Below are 15,119 nucleotides of genomic sequence, written 5' to 3' on the forward strand. Positions count from 1 at the left end.
CAGAAAACTGTTATTGGTGCTTCAACACAAAGATAAAGTGTTTGATATAGTTTTTCAGTTGCTGAAACGAATGTTCAGTGTGCCAGAAGTAGAAAAGAATTCTCTGCCACTTTTAACTGAAGGCAATATAACCCTGTTCAGAATTTAGTACAAAACGAGTTCTTTTATAAGCTAGCAGGCTGTAAACGCTATTTAAAGCTAGAAAAGTCGTTTCTGAATGTACTTGATATTTTCCCTTCAGAAAACTTTTATTGGTGCTTCAACACAAAGATAAAGTGTTTGATATAGTTTTTCAGTTGCTGAAACGAATGTTCAGTGTGCCAGAAGCAGAAAATAATTCTCTGCCACTTTTAACTCCAGTTAAATATAACCCTGTTCAGAATTTATTACAAAACGAGTTCTTTTATGAGCTAGCAGGCTGTAAACGCTATTTAAAGCTCGAATAGTCGTTGCTGAAAGTAGTTGGTATTTTCCCTTTACAAAACTGTTATTGGTACTTCAACACAAAGGTAAAGTGTTTGACATAGTTTTTCAGTTGCTGAAACGAATGTTCAGTGTGCCAGAAGCAGAAAAGAATTCTCTGCCACTTTTAACTGAAGGCAATATTACGCTTTTCAGAATTTAGTACAAAACGAGTTCTTTTATGAGCTAGCAGGCTCTTAACGTTATTTAAAGCTGGAAAAGTCGTTTCTGAATGTAGTTGATATTTTCCTTTTAGAAAACTGTTATTGGTGCTTCAACACAAAGGTAAATTGTTTGATATAGTTTTTCAGTTGCTGAAACGAATGTTCAGTGTGCCAGAAGCAGTAAAGAATTCTCTGCCACTTTTAATTGAAGGCAATATAACCCTGTTCAGAAATTAGTACCAAACGAGTTCTTTTATGAGCTAGCAGGCTGAAAACGCTATTTAAAGCTAGAAAAGTCGTTTCTGAATGTAGTTGATATTTTCCCTTTAGAAAACTGGTACTTCAACACAAAGGTAAAGTGTTTGATGTAGTTTTTCAGTTGCTGAAACGAATTTTCAGTGTGCCAGAAGCAGAAAATAATTCTCTGCCACTTTTAACTGAAGGCAATATAACCCTGTTCAGAATTTAGTACAAAACGAGTTCTTTTATGAGCTAGCAGGCTGTAAACGATACTTAAAGCTAGAAAAGTCGTTTCTGAATGTAGTTGATATTTTCCCTTTAGGAAACTGTTATTGGTGCTTCAACACAAAGGTAAAGTGTTTGATATAGTTTTTCAGTTGCTGAAACGAATGTTCAGTGTGCCAGAAGCAGTAAAGAATTCTCTGCCACTTTTATCTTAAGGTAATATAACCTTGTTTAGAATTTAGTACAAAACGAGTTCTTTTATGAGCTAGCAGGCTGAAAAGGCTATTTAAAGCTAGAAAAGTCGTTTCTGAATGTAGTTGATATTTTCCATTTAGAAAACTTTTATTGGTACTTCAACACAAAGGTAAAGTGTTTTTCAGTTGCTGAAACGAATGTTCAGTGTGCCATAAGCAGAAAAGAATTCTCTGCCACTTTTAACTTCAGTTAAATATAACCCTGTTCAGAATTTAGTACAAAACGAGTTCTTTTAAACGCTATTTAAAGCTAGAATAGTCGTTTCTGAAAGAAGTTAATATTTTCCATTCAGAAAACTGTTATTGGTACTTCAACACAAAGGTAAAGTGTTTGATATAGTTTTTCAGTTGCTGAAACGAATGTTCAGTGTGCCAGAAGCACAAAAGAGTTCTTTTAAACGCTATTTCAAGCTAGAATAGTCGTTTCTGAAAGAAGTTAATATTTTCCATTCAGAAAACTGTTATTGGTACTTCAACACAAAGGTAAAGTGTTTGATATAGTTTTTCGGTTGCTGAAACGAATGTTCAGTGTGCCAGAAGCAGTAAAGAATTCTCTGCCACTTTTAATTGAAGGCAATATAACCCTTTTCAGAAATTAGTACAAAACGAGTTCTTTTATGAGCTAGCAGGCTGTAAACGCTATTTACAGCTCGAATAGTCGTTTCTGAAAGTAGTTGATATTTTCCCTTCAGAAAACTGTTATTGGTGCTTCAACACAAAGGTAAAGGGTTTGATTTAGTTTTTCAGTTGCTGAAACGAATGTTCAGTGTGCCAGAAGCAGAAAAGAATTCTCTGCCACTTTTAACTGAAGGCAATATAATCCTGTTCAGAATTTAGTACAAAACGTGTTCTTTTATGAGCTAGCAGGCTGTAACCGCTATTTAAAACTAGAAAAGTCGTTTCTGAATGTAGTTGATATTTTCCCTTCAGAAAACTGTTATTGGTGCTTCAACACAAAGATAAAGTGTTTGATATAGTTTTTCAGTTGCTGAAACGAATGTTCAGTGTGCCAGAAGCAGAAAAGAATTCTCTGCCACTTTTAACTGAAGGCAATATAACCCTGTTCAGAATTTAGTACAAAACGAGTTCTTTTATAAGCTAGCAGGCTGTAAACGCTATTTAAAGCTAGAAATGTCGTTTCTGAATGTACTTGATATTTTCCCTTCAGAAAACTTTTATTGGTGCTTCAACACAAAGATAAAGTGTTTGATATAGTTTTTCAGTTGCTGAAACGAATGTTCAGTGTGCCAGAAGCAGAAAATAATTCTATGCCACTTTTAACTCCAGTTAAATATAACCCTGTTCAGAATTTATTACAAAACGAGTTCTTTTATGAGCTAGCAGGCTGTAAACGCTATTTAAAGCTCGAATAGTCGTTGCTGAAAGTAGTTGGTATTTTCCATTCAGAAAACTGTTATTGGTACTTCAACACAAAGGTAAAGTGTTTGACATAGTTTTTCAGTTGCTGAAACGAATGTTCAGTGTGCCAGAAGCAGAAAAGAATTCTCTGCCACTTTTAACTGAAGGCAATATTACCCTTTTCAGAATTTAGTACAAAACGAGTTCTTTTATGAGCTAGCAGGCTCTTAACGTTATTTAAAGCTGGAAAAGTCGTTTCTGAATGTAGTTGATGTTTTCCTTTTAGAAAACTGTTATTGGTGCTTCAACACAAAGGTAAATTGTTTGATATAGTTTTTCAGTTGCTGAAACGAATGTTCAGTGTGCCAGAAGCAGTAAAGAATTCTCTGCCACTTTTAATTGAAGGCAATATAACCCTGTTCAGAAATTAGTACAAAACGAGTTCTTTTATGAGCTAGCAGGTTGTAAACGCTATTTAAAGCTAGAAAAGTCATTTCTGAATGTAGTTGATATTTTCCCTTTAAAAAACTGGTACTTCAACACAAAGGTAAAGTGTTTGATGTAGTTTTTCAGTTGCTGAAACGAATGTTCAGTGTGCCAGAAGCAGAAAAGAATTCTCTGCCACTTTTAACTTCAGTTAAATATAACCCTGTTCAGAATTTAATACAAAACGAGTTCTTTTAAACGCTATTTAAAGCTAGAATAGTCGTTTCTGAAAGAAGTTAATATTTTCCATTCAGAAAACTGTTATTGGTACTTCAACACAAAGGTAAAGTGTTTGATATAGTTTTTCAGTTGCTGAAACGAATGTTCAGTGTGCCAGAAGCACAAAAGAGTTCTTTTAAACGCTATTTCAAGCTAGAATAGTCGTTTCTGAAAGAAGTTAATATTTTCCATTCAGAAAACTGTTATTGGTACTTCAACACAAAGGTAAAGTGTTTGATATAGTTTTTCGGTTGCTGAAACGAATGTTCAGTGTGCCAGAAGCAGTAAAGAATTCTCTGCCACTTTTAATTGAAGGCAATATAACCCTTTTCAGAAATTAGTACAAAACGAGTTCTTTTATGAGCTAGCAGGCTGTAAACGCTATTTAAAGCTAGAAAAGTTGTTTCTGAATGTAGTTGATATTTTCCCTTTAGAAAACTGGTACTTCAACACAAAGGTAAAGTGTTTGATATAGTTTTTCAGCTGCTGAAACGAATGTTCAGTGTGCCAGAAGCAGAAAAGAATTCTCTGCCACTTTTAACTTCATTTAAAAATAACCCTGTTCAGAATTTAGTACAAAACGAGTTCTTTTATGAGCTAGCAGGCTGTAAACGCTATTTACAGCTCGAATAGTCGTTTCTGAAAGTAGTTGATATTTTCCCTTCAGAAAACTGTTATTGGTGCTTCAACACAAAGGTAAAGGGTTTGATTTAGTTTTTCAGTTGCTGAAACGAATGATCAGTGTGCCAGAAGCAGAAAAGAATTCTCTGCCACTTTTAACTGAAGGCAATATAATCCTGTTCAGAATTTAGTACAAAACGAGTTCTTTTATGAGCTAGCAGGCTGTAACCGCTATTTAAAGCTAGAAAAGTCGTTTCTGAATGTAGTTGATATTTTCCCTTCAGAAAACTGTTATTGGTGCTTCAACACAAAGATAAAGTGTTTGATATAGTTTTTCAGTTGCTGAAACGAATGTTCAGTGTGCCAGAAGTAGAAAAGAATTCTCTGCCACTTTTAACTGAAGGCAATATAACCCTGTTCAGAATTTAGTACAAAACGAGTTCTTTTATAAGCTAGCAGGCTGTAAACGCTATTTAAAGCTAGAAAAGTCGTTTCTGAATGTACTTGATATTTTCCCTTCAGAAAACTTTTATTGGTGCTTCAACACAAAGATAAAGTGTTTGATATAGTTTTTCAGTTGCTGAAACGAATGTTCAGTGTGCCAGAAGCAGAAAATAATTCTCTGCCACTTTTAACTCCAGTTAAATATAACCCTGTTCAGAATTTATTACAAAACGAGTTCTTTTATGAGCTAGCAGGCTGTAAACGCTATTTAAAGCTCGAATAGTCGTTGCTGAAAGTAGTTGGTATTTTCCCTTTACAAAACTGTTATTGGTACTTCAACACAAAGGTAAAGTGTTTGACATAGTTTTTCAGTTGCTGAAACGAATGTTCAGTGTGCCAGAAGCAGAAAAGAATTCTCTGCCACTTTTAACTGAAGGCAATATTACGCTTTTCAGAATTTAGTACAAAACGAGTTCTTTTATGAGCTAGCAGGCTCTTAACGTTATTTAAAGCTGGAAAAGTCGTTTCTGAATGTAGTTGATATTTTCCTTTTAGAAAACTGTTATTGGTGCTTCAACACAAAGGTAAATTGTTTGATATAGTTTTTCAGTTGCTGAAACGAATGTTCAGTGTGCCAGAAGCAGTAAAGAATTCTCTGCCACTTTTAATTGAAGGCAATATAACCCTGTTCAGAAATTAGTACCAAACGAGTTCTTTTATGAGCTAGCAGGCTGAAAACGCTATTTAAAGCTAGAAAAGTCGTTTCTGAATGTAGTTGATATTTTCCCTTTAGAAAACTGGTACTTCAACACAAAGGTAAAGTGTTTGATGTAGTTTTTCAGTTGCTGAAACGAATTTTCAGTGTGCCAGAAGCAGAAAATAATTCTCTGCCACTTTTAACTGAAGGCAATATAACCCTGTTCAGAATTTAGTACAAAACGAGTTCTTTTATGAGCTAGCAGGCTGTAAACGATACTTAAAGCTAGAAAAGTCGTTTCTGAATGTAGTTGATATTTTCCCTTTAGGAAACTGTTATTGGTGCTTCAACACAAAGGTAAAGTGTTTGATATAGTTTTTCAGTTGCTGAAACGAATGTTCAGTGTGCCAGAAGCAGTAAAGAATTCTCTGCCACTTTTATCTTAAGGTAATATAACCTTGTTTAGAATTTAGTACAAAACGAGTTCTTTTATGAGCTAGCAGGCTGAAAAGGCTATTTAAAGCTAGAAAAGTCGTTTCTGAATGTAGTTGATATTTTCCATTTAGAAAACTTTTATTGGTACTTCAACACAAAGGTAAAGTGTTTTTCAGTTGCTGAAACGAATGTTCAGTGTGCCATAAGCAGAAAAGAATTCTCTGCCACTTTTAACTTCAGTTAAATATAACCCTGTTCAGAATTTAGTACAAAACGAGTTCTTTTAAACGCTATTTAAAGCTAGAATAGTCGTTTCTGAAAGAAGTTAATATTTTCCATTCAGAAAACTGTTATTGGTACTTCAACACAAAGGTAAAGTGTTTGATATAGTTTTTCAGTTGCTGAAACGAATGTTCAGTGTGCCAGAAGCACAAAAGAGTTCTTTTAAACGCTATTTCAAGCTAGAATAGTCGTTTCTGAAAGAAGTTAATATTTTCCATTCAGAAAACTGTTATTGGTACTTCAACACAAAGGTAAAGTGTTTGATATAGTTTTTCGGTTGCTGAAACGAATGTTCAGTGTGCCAGAAGCAGTAAAGAATTCTCTGCCACTTTTAATTGAAGGCAATATAACCCTTTTCAGAAATTAGTACAAAACGAGTTCTTTTATGAGCTAGCAGGCTGTAAACGCTATTTAAAGCTAGAAAAGTTGTTTCTGAATGTAGTTGATATTTTCCCTTTAGAAAACTGGTACTTTAACACAAAGGTAAAGTGTTTGATATAGTTTTTCAGCTGCTGAAACGAATGTTCAGTGTGCCAGAAGCAGAAAAGAATTCTCTGCCACTTTTAACTTCATTTAAAAATAACCCTGTTCAGAATTTAGTACAAAACGAGTTCTTTTATGAGCTAGCAGGCTGTAAACGCTATTTACAGCTCAAATAGTCGTTTCTGAATGTAGTTGATATTTTCCCTTCAGAAAACTGTTATTGGTGCTTCAACACAAAGGTAAAGGGTTTGATTTAGTTTTTCAGTTGCTGAAACGAATGTTCAGTGTGCCAGAAGCAGAAAAGAATTCTCTGCCACTTTTAACTGAAGGCAATATAATCCTGTTCAGAATTTAGTACAAAACGAGTTCTTTTATGAGCTAGCAGGCTGTAACCGCTATTTAAAACTAGAAAAGTCGTTTCTGAATGTAGTTGATATTTTCCCTTCAGAAAACTGTTATTGGTACTTCAACACAAAGATAAAGTGTTTGATATAGTTTTTCAGTTGCTGAAAGGAATGTTCAGTGTGCCAGAAGCAGAAAAGAATTCTCTGCCACTTTTAACTGAAGGCAATGTAACCCTGTTCAGAATTTAGTACAAAACGAGTTCTTTTATAAGCTAGCAGGCTGTAAACGCTATTTAAAGCTAGAAATGTCGTTTCTGAATGTACTTGATATTTTCCCTTCAGAAAACTTTTATTGGTGCTTCAACACAAAGATAAAGTGTTTGATATAGTTTTTCAGTTGCTGAAACGAATGTTCAGTGTGCCAGAAGCAGAAAATAATTCTATGCCACTTTTAACTCCAGTTAAATATAACCCTGTTCAGAATTTATTACAAAACGAGTTCTTTTATGAGCTAGCAGGCTGTAAACGCTATTTAAAGCTCGAATAGTCGTTGCTGAAAGTAGTTGGTATTTTCCCTTTACAAAACTGTTATTGGTACTTCAACACAAAGGTAAAGTGTTTGACATAGTTTTTCAGTTGCTGAAACGAATGTTCAGTGTGCCAGAAGCAGAAAAGAATTCTCTGCCACTTTTAACTGAAGGCAATATTACCCTTTTCAGAATTTAGTACAAAAAGAGTTCTTTTATGAGCTAGCAGGCTCTTAACGTTATTTAAAGCTGGAAAAGTCGTTTCTGAATGTAGTTGATATTTTCCTTTTAGAAAACTGTTATTGGTGCTTCAACACAAAGGTAAATTGTTTGATATAGTTTTTCAGTTGCTGAAACGAATGTTCAGTGTGCCAGAAGCAGTAAAGAATTCTCTGCCACTTTTAATTGAAGGCAATATAACCCTGTTCAGAAATTAGTACCAAACGAGTTCTTTTATGAGCTAGCAGGCTGAAAACGCTATTTAAAGCTAGAAAAGTCGTTTCTGAATGTAGTTGATATTTTCCCTTTAGAAAACTGGTACTTCAACACAAAGGTAAAGTGTTTGATGTAGTTTTTCAGTTGCTGAAATGAATTTTCAGTGTGCCAGAAGCAGAAAATAATTCTCTGCCACTTTTAACTGAAGGCAATATAACCCTGTTCAGAATTTAGTACAAAACGAGTTCTTTTATGAGCTAGCAGGCTGTAAACGATACTTAAAGCTAGAAAAGTCGTTTCTGAATGTAGTTGATATTTTCCCTTTAGGAAACTGTTATTGGTGCTTCAACACAAAGGTAAAGTGTTTGATATAGTTTTTCAGTTGCTGAAACGAATGTTCAGTGTGCCAGAAGCAGTAAAGAATTCTCTGCCACTTTTATCTTAAGGTAATATAACCTTGTTTAGAATTTAGTACAAAACGAGTTCTTTTATGAGCTAGCAGGCTGAAAAGGCTATTTAAAGCTAGAAAAGTCGTTTCTGAATGTAGTTGATATTTTCCATTTAGAAAACTTTTATTGGTACTTCAACACAAAGGTAAAGTGTTTTTCAGTTGCTGAAACGAATGTTCAGTGTGCCATAAGCAGAAAAGAATTCTCTGCCACTTTTAACTTCAGTTAAATATAACCCTGTTCAGAATTTAGTACAAAACGAGTTCTTTTAAACGCTATTTAAAGCTAGAATAGTCGTTTCTGAAAGAAGTTAATATTTTCCATTCAGAAAACTGTTATTGGTACTTCAACACAAAGGTAAAGTGTTTGATATAGTTTTTCAGTTGCTGAAACGAATGTTCAGTGTGCCAGAAGCACAAAAGAGTTCTTTTAAACGCTATTTCAAGCTAGAATAGTCGTTTCTGAAAGAAGTTAATATTTTCCATTCAGAAAACTGTTATTGGTACTTCAACACAAAGGTAAAGTGTTTGATATAGTTTTTCGGTTGCTGAAACGAATGTTCAGTGTGCCAGAAGCAGTAAAGAATTCTCTGCCACTTTTAATTGAAGGCAATATAACCCTTTTCAGAAATTAGTACAAAACGAGTTCTTTTATGAGCTAGCAGGCTGTAAACGCTATTTAAAGCTAGAAAAGTTGTTTCTGAATGTAGTTGATATTTTCCCTTTAGAAAACTGGTACTTCAACACAAAGGTAAAGTGTTTGATATAGTTTTTCAGCTGCTGAAACGAATGTTCAGTGTGCCAGAAGCAGAAAAGAATTCTCTGCCACTTTTAACTTCATTTAAAAATAACCCTGTTCAGAATTTAGTACAAAACGAGTTCTTTTATGAGCTAGCAGGCTGTAAACGCTATTTACAGCTCGAATAGTCGTTTCTGAAAGTAGTTGATATTTTCCCTTCAGAAAACTGTTATTGGTGCTTCAACACAAAGGTAAAGGGTTTGATTTAGTTTTTCAGTTGCTGAAACGAATGTTCAGTGTGCCAGAAGCAGAAAAGAATTCTCTGCCACTTTTAACTGAAGGCAATATAATCCTGTTCAGAATTTAGTACAAAACGAGTTCTTTTATGAGCTAGCAGGCTGTAACCGCTATTTAAAACTAGAAAAGTCGTTTCTGAATGTAGTTGATATTTTCCCTTCAGAAAACTGTTATTGGTACTTCAACACAAAGATAAAGTGTTTGATATAGTTTTTCAGTTGCTGAAACGAATGTTCAGTGTGCCAGAAGCAGAAAAGAATTCTCTGCCACTTTTAACTGAAGGCAATGTAACCCTGTTCAGAATTTAGTACAAAACGAGTTCTTTTATAAGCTAGCAGGCTGTAAACGCTATTTAAAGCTAGAAATGTCGTTTCTGAATGTACTTGATATTTTCCCTTCAGAAAACTTTTATTGGTGCTTCAACACAAAGATAAAGTGTTTGATATAGTTTTTCAGTTGCTGAAACGAATGTTCAGTGTGCCAGAAGCAGAAAATAATTCTATGCCACTTTTAACTCCAGTTAAATATAACCCTGTTCAGAATTTATTACAAAACGAGTTCTTTTATGAGCTAGCAGGCTGTAAACGCTATTTAAAGCTCGAATAGTCGTTGCTGAAAGTAGTTGGTATTTTCCCTTTACAAAACTGTTATTGGTACTTCAACACAAAGGTAAAGTGTTTGACATAGTTTTTCAGTTGCTGAAACGAATGTTCAGTGTGCCAGAAGCAGAAAAGAATTCTCTGCCACTTTTAACTGAAGGCAATATTACCCTTTTCAGAATTTAGTACAAAACGAGTTCTTTTATGAGCTAGCAGGCTCTTAACGTTATTTAAAGCTGGAAAAGTCGTTTCTGAATGTAGTTGATATTTTCCTTTTAGAAAACTGTTATTGGTGCTTCAACACAAAGGTAAATTGTTTGATATAGTTTTTCAGTTGCTGAAACGAATGTTCAGTGTGCCAGAAGCAGTAAAGAATTCTCTGCCACTTTTAATTGAAGGCAATATAACCCTGTTCAGAAATTAGTACAAAACGAGTTCTTTTATGAGCTAGCAGGCTGAAAACACTATTTAAAGCTAGAAAAGTCGTTTCTGAATGTAGTTGATATTTTCCCTTTAGAAAACTGGTACTTCAACACAAAGGTAAAGTGTTTGATGTAGTTTTTCAGTTGCTGAAACGAATTTTCAGTGTGCCAGAAGCAGAAAATAATTCTCTGCCACTTTTAACTGAAGGCAATATAACCCTGTTCAGAATTTAGTACAAAACGAGTTCTTTTATGAGCTAGCAGGCTGTAAACGATACTTAAAGCTAGAAAAGTCGTTTCTGAATGTAGTTGATATTTTCCCTTTAGGAAACTGTTATTGGTGCTTCAACACAAAGGTAAAGTGTTTGATATAGTTTTTCAGTTGCTGAAACGAATGTTCAGTGTGCCAGAAGCAGTAAAGAATTCTCTGCCACTTTTATCTTAAGGTAATATAACCTTGTTTAGAATTTAGTACAAAACGAGTTCTTTTATGAGCTAGCAGGCTGAAAAGGCTATTTAAAGCTAGAAAAGTCGTTTCTGAATGTAGTTGATATTTTCCATTTAGAAAACTTTTATTGGTACTTCAACACAAAGGTAAAGTGTTTTTCAGTTGCTGAAACGAATGTTCAGTGTGCCATAAGCAGAAAAGAATTCTCTGCCACTTTTAACTTCAGTTAAATATAACCCTGTTCAGAATTTAGTACAAAACGAGTTCTTTTAAACGCTATTTAAAGCTAGAATAGTCGTTTCTGAAAGAAGTTAATATTTTCCATTCAGAAAACTGTTATTGGTACTTCAACACAAAGGTAAAGTGTTTGATATAGTTTTTCAGTTGCTGAAACGAATGTTCAGTGTGCCAGAAGCACAAAAGAGTTCTTTTAAACGCTATTTCAAGCTAGAATAGTCGTTTCTGAAAGAAGTTAATATTTTCCATTCAGAAAACTGTTATTGGTACTTCAACACAAAGGTAAAGTGTTTGATATAGTTTTTCGGTTGCTGAAACGAATGTTCAGTGTGCCAGAAGCAGTAAAGAATTCTCTGCCACTTTTAATTGAAGGCAATATAACCCTTTTCAGAAATTAGTACAAAACGAGTTCTTTTATGAGCTAGCAGGCTGTAAACGCTATTTAAAGCTAGAAAAGTTGTTTCTGAATGTAGTTGATATTTTCCCTTTAGAAAACTGGTACTTCAACACAAAGGTAAAGTGTTTGATATAGTTTTTCAGCTGCTGAAACGAATGTTCAGTGTGCCAGAAGCAGAAAAGAATTCTCTGCCACTTTTAACTTCATTTAAAAATAACCCTGTTCAGAATTTAGTACAAAACGAGTTCTTTTATGAGCTAGCAGGCTGTAAACGCTATTTACAGCTCGAATAGTCGTTTCTGAAAGTAGTTGATATTTTCCCTTCAGAAAACTGTTATTGGTGCTTCAACACAAAGGTAAAGGGTTTGATTTAGTTTTTCAGTTGCTGAAACGAATGTTCAGTGTGCCAGAAGCAGAAAAGAATTCTCTGCCACTTTTAACTGAAGGCAATATAATCCTGTTCAGAATTTAGTACAAAACGAGTTCTTTTATGAGCTAGCAGGCTGTAACCGCTATTTAAAACTAGAAAAGTCGTTTCTGAATGTAGTTGATATTTTCCCTTCAGAAAACTGTTATTGGTACTTCAACACAAAGATAAAGTGTTTGATATAGTTTTTCAGTTGCTGAAACGAATGTTCAGTGTGCCAGAAGCAGAAAAGAATTCTCTGCCACTTTTAACTGAAGGCAATGTAACCCTGTTCAGAATTTAGTACAAAACGAGTTCTTTTATAAGCTAGCAGGCTGTAAACGCTATTTAAAGCTAGAAATGTCGTTTCTGAATGTACTTGATATTTTCCCTTCAGAAAACTTTTATTGGTGCTTCAACACAAAGATAAAGTGTTTGATATAGTTTTTCAGTTGCTGAAACGAATGTTCAGTGTGCCAGAAGCAGAAAATAATTCTATGCCACTTTTAACTCCAGTTAAATATAACCCTGTTCAGAATTTATTACAAAACGAGTTCTTTTATGAGCTAGCAGGCTGTAAACGCTATTTAAAGCTCGAATAGTCGTTGCTGAAAGTAGTTGGTATTTTCCCTTTACAAAACTGTTATTGGTACTTCAACACAAAGGTAAAGTGTTTGACATAGTTTTTCAGTTGCTGAAACGAATGTTCAGTGTGCCAGAAGCAGAAAAGAATTCTCTGCCACTTTTAACTGAAGGCAATATTACCCTTTTCAGAATTTAGTACAAAACGAGTTCTTTTATGAGCTAGCAGGCTCTTAACGTTATTTAAAGCTGGAAAAGTCGTTTCTGAATGTAGTTGATATTTTCCTTTTAGAAAACTGTTATTGGTGCTTCAACACAAAGGTAAATTGTTTGATATAGTTTTTCAGTTGCTGAAACGAATGTTCAGTGTGCCAGAAGCAGTAAAGAATTCTCTGCCACTTTTAATTGAAGGCAATATAACCCTGTTCAGAAATTAGTACAAAACGAGTTCTTTTATGAGCTAGCAGGCTGAAAACACTATTTAAAGCTAGAAAAGTCGTTTCTGAATGTAGTTGATATTTTCCCTTTAGAAAACTGGTACTTCAACACAAAGGTAAAGTGTTTGATGTAGTTTTTCAGTTGCTGAAACGAATGTTCAGTGTGCCAGAAGCAGAAAAGAATTCTCTGCCACTTTTAACTGAAGGCAATATAATCCTGTTCAGAATTTAGTACAAAACGAGTTCTTTTATGAGCTAGCAGGCTGTAAACGATACTTAAAGCTAGAAAAGTCGTTTCTGAATGTAGTTGATATTTTCCCTTTAGAAAACTGTTATTGGTGCTTCAACACAAAGGTCAAGTGTTTGATATAGTTTTTCAGTTGCTGAAACGAATGTTCAGTGTGCCAGAAGCAGAAAAGAATTCTCTGCCCCTTTTAACTGAAGGCAATATAACCTTGTTCATGATTTAATACGAAACGCGTTCTTTTAAACGCTACTTAAAGCTAGAATAGTCGTTTCTGAAAGAAGTTGATATTTTCCATTCAGAAAACTTTTATTGGTACTTCAACACAAAGGTAAAGTGTTTGATATAGTTTTTCAGTTGCTGAAACGAATGTTCAGTGTGCCAGAAGCAGTAAAGAATTCTCTGCCACTTTTATCTGAAGGTAATATAACCTTGATTAGAATTTAGTACAAAACGAGTTCTTTTATGAGCTAGCAGGCTGTAACCGCTATTTAAAGCTAGAAAAGTCGTTTCTGAATGTAGTTGATATTTTCCCTTCAGAAAACTGTTATTGGTGCTTCAACACAAAGATAAAGTGTTTGATATAGTTTTTCAGTTGCTGAAACGAATGTTAAGTGTGCCATAAGCAGGAAAGAATTCTCTGCCACTTTTAACTTCAGTTAAATATAACCCTGTTCAGAATTTAGTACAAAACGAGTTCTTTTAAACGCTATTTAAAGCTAGAATAGTCGTTTCTGAAAGAAGTTAATATTTTCCATTCAGAAAACTGTTATTGGTACTTCAACACAAAGGTAAAGTGTTTGATATAGTTTTTCAGTTGCTGAAACGAATGTTCAGTGTGCCAGAAGCACAAAAGAGTTCTTTTAAACGCTATTTCAAGCTAGAAAAGTCGTTTCTGAATGTACTTGATATTTTCCCTTCTGAAAACTTTTATTGGTGCTTCAACACAAAGATAAAGTGTTTGATATAGTTTTTCAGTTGCTGAAACGAATGTTCAGTGTGCCAGAAGCAGAAAATAATTCTCTGCCACTTTTAACTCCAGTTAAATATAACCCTGTTCAGAATTTATTACAAAACGAGTTCTTTTATGAGCTAGCAGGCTGTAAACGCTATTTACAGCTCGAATAGTCGTTTCTGAAAGTAGTTGATATTTTCCCTTCAGAAAACTGTTATTGGTGCTTCAACACAAAGGTAAAGGGTTTGATTTAGTTTTTCAGTTGCTGAAACGAATGTTCAGTGTGCCAGAAGCAGAAAAGAATTCTCTGCCACTTTTAACTGAAGGCAATATAATCCTGTTCAGAATTTAGTACAAAACGAGTTCTTTTATGAGCTAGCAGGCTGTAACCGCTATTTAAAACTAGAAAAGTCGTTTCTGAATGTAGTTGATATTTTCCCTTCAGAAAACTGTTATTGGTACTTCAACACAAAGATAAAGTGTTTGATATAGTTTTTCAGTTGCTGAAACGAATGTTCAGTGTGCCAGAAGCAGAAAAGAATTCTCTGCCACTTTTAACTGAAGGCAATGTAACCCTGTTCAGAATTTAGTACAAAACGAGTTCTTTTATAAGCTAGCAGGCTGTAAACGCTATTTAAAGCTAGAAATGTCGTTTCTGAATGTACTTGATATTTTCCCTTCAGAAAACTTTTATTGGTGCTTCAACACAAAGATAAAGTGTTTGATATAGTTTTTCAGTTGCTGAAACGAATGTTCAGTGTGCCAGAAGCAGAAAATAATTCTATGCCACTTTTAACTCCAGTTAAATATAACCCTGTTCAGAATTTATTACAAAACGAGTTCTTTTATGAGCTAGCAGGCTGTAAACGCTATTTAAAGCTCGAATAGTCGTTGCTGAAAGTAGTTGGTATTTTCCCTTTACAAAACTGTTATTGGTACTTCAACACAAAGGTAAAGTGTTTGACATAGTTTTTCAGTTGCTGAAACGAATGTTCAGTGTGCCAGAAGCAGAAAAGAATTCTCTGCCACTTTTAACTGAAGGCAATATTACCCTTTTCAGAATTTAGTACAAAACGAGTTCTTTTATGAGCTAGCAGGCTCTTAACGTTATTTAAAGCTGGAAAAGTCGTTTCTGAATGTAGTTGATATTTTCCTTTTAGAAAACTGTTATTGGTGCTTCAACACAAAGGTAAATTGTTTGATATAGTTTTTCAGTTGCTGAAACGAATGT

The sequence above is a fragment of the Salminus brasiliensis genome, chromosome 19 (genome assembly GCF_030463535.1).
Source record: "Salminus brasiliensis chromosome 19, fSalBra1.hap2, whole genome shotgun sequence".
Taxonomy (NCBI): Eukaryota; Metazoa; Chordata; class Actinopteri; order Characiformes; family Bryconidae; genus Salminus; species Salminus brasiliensis.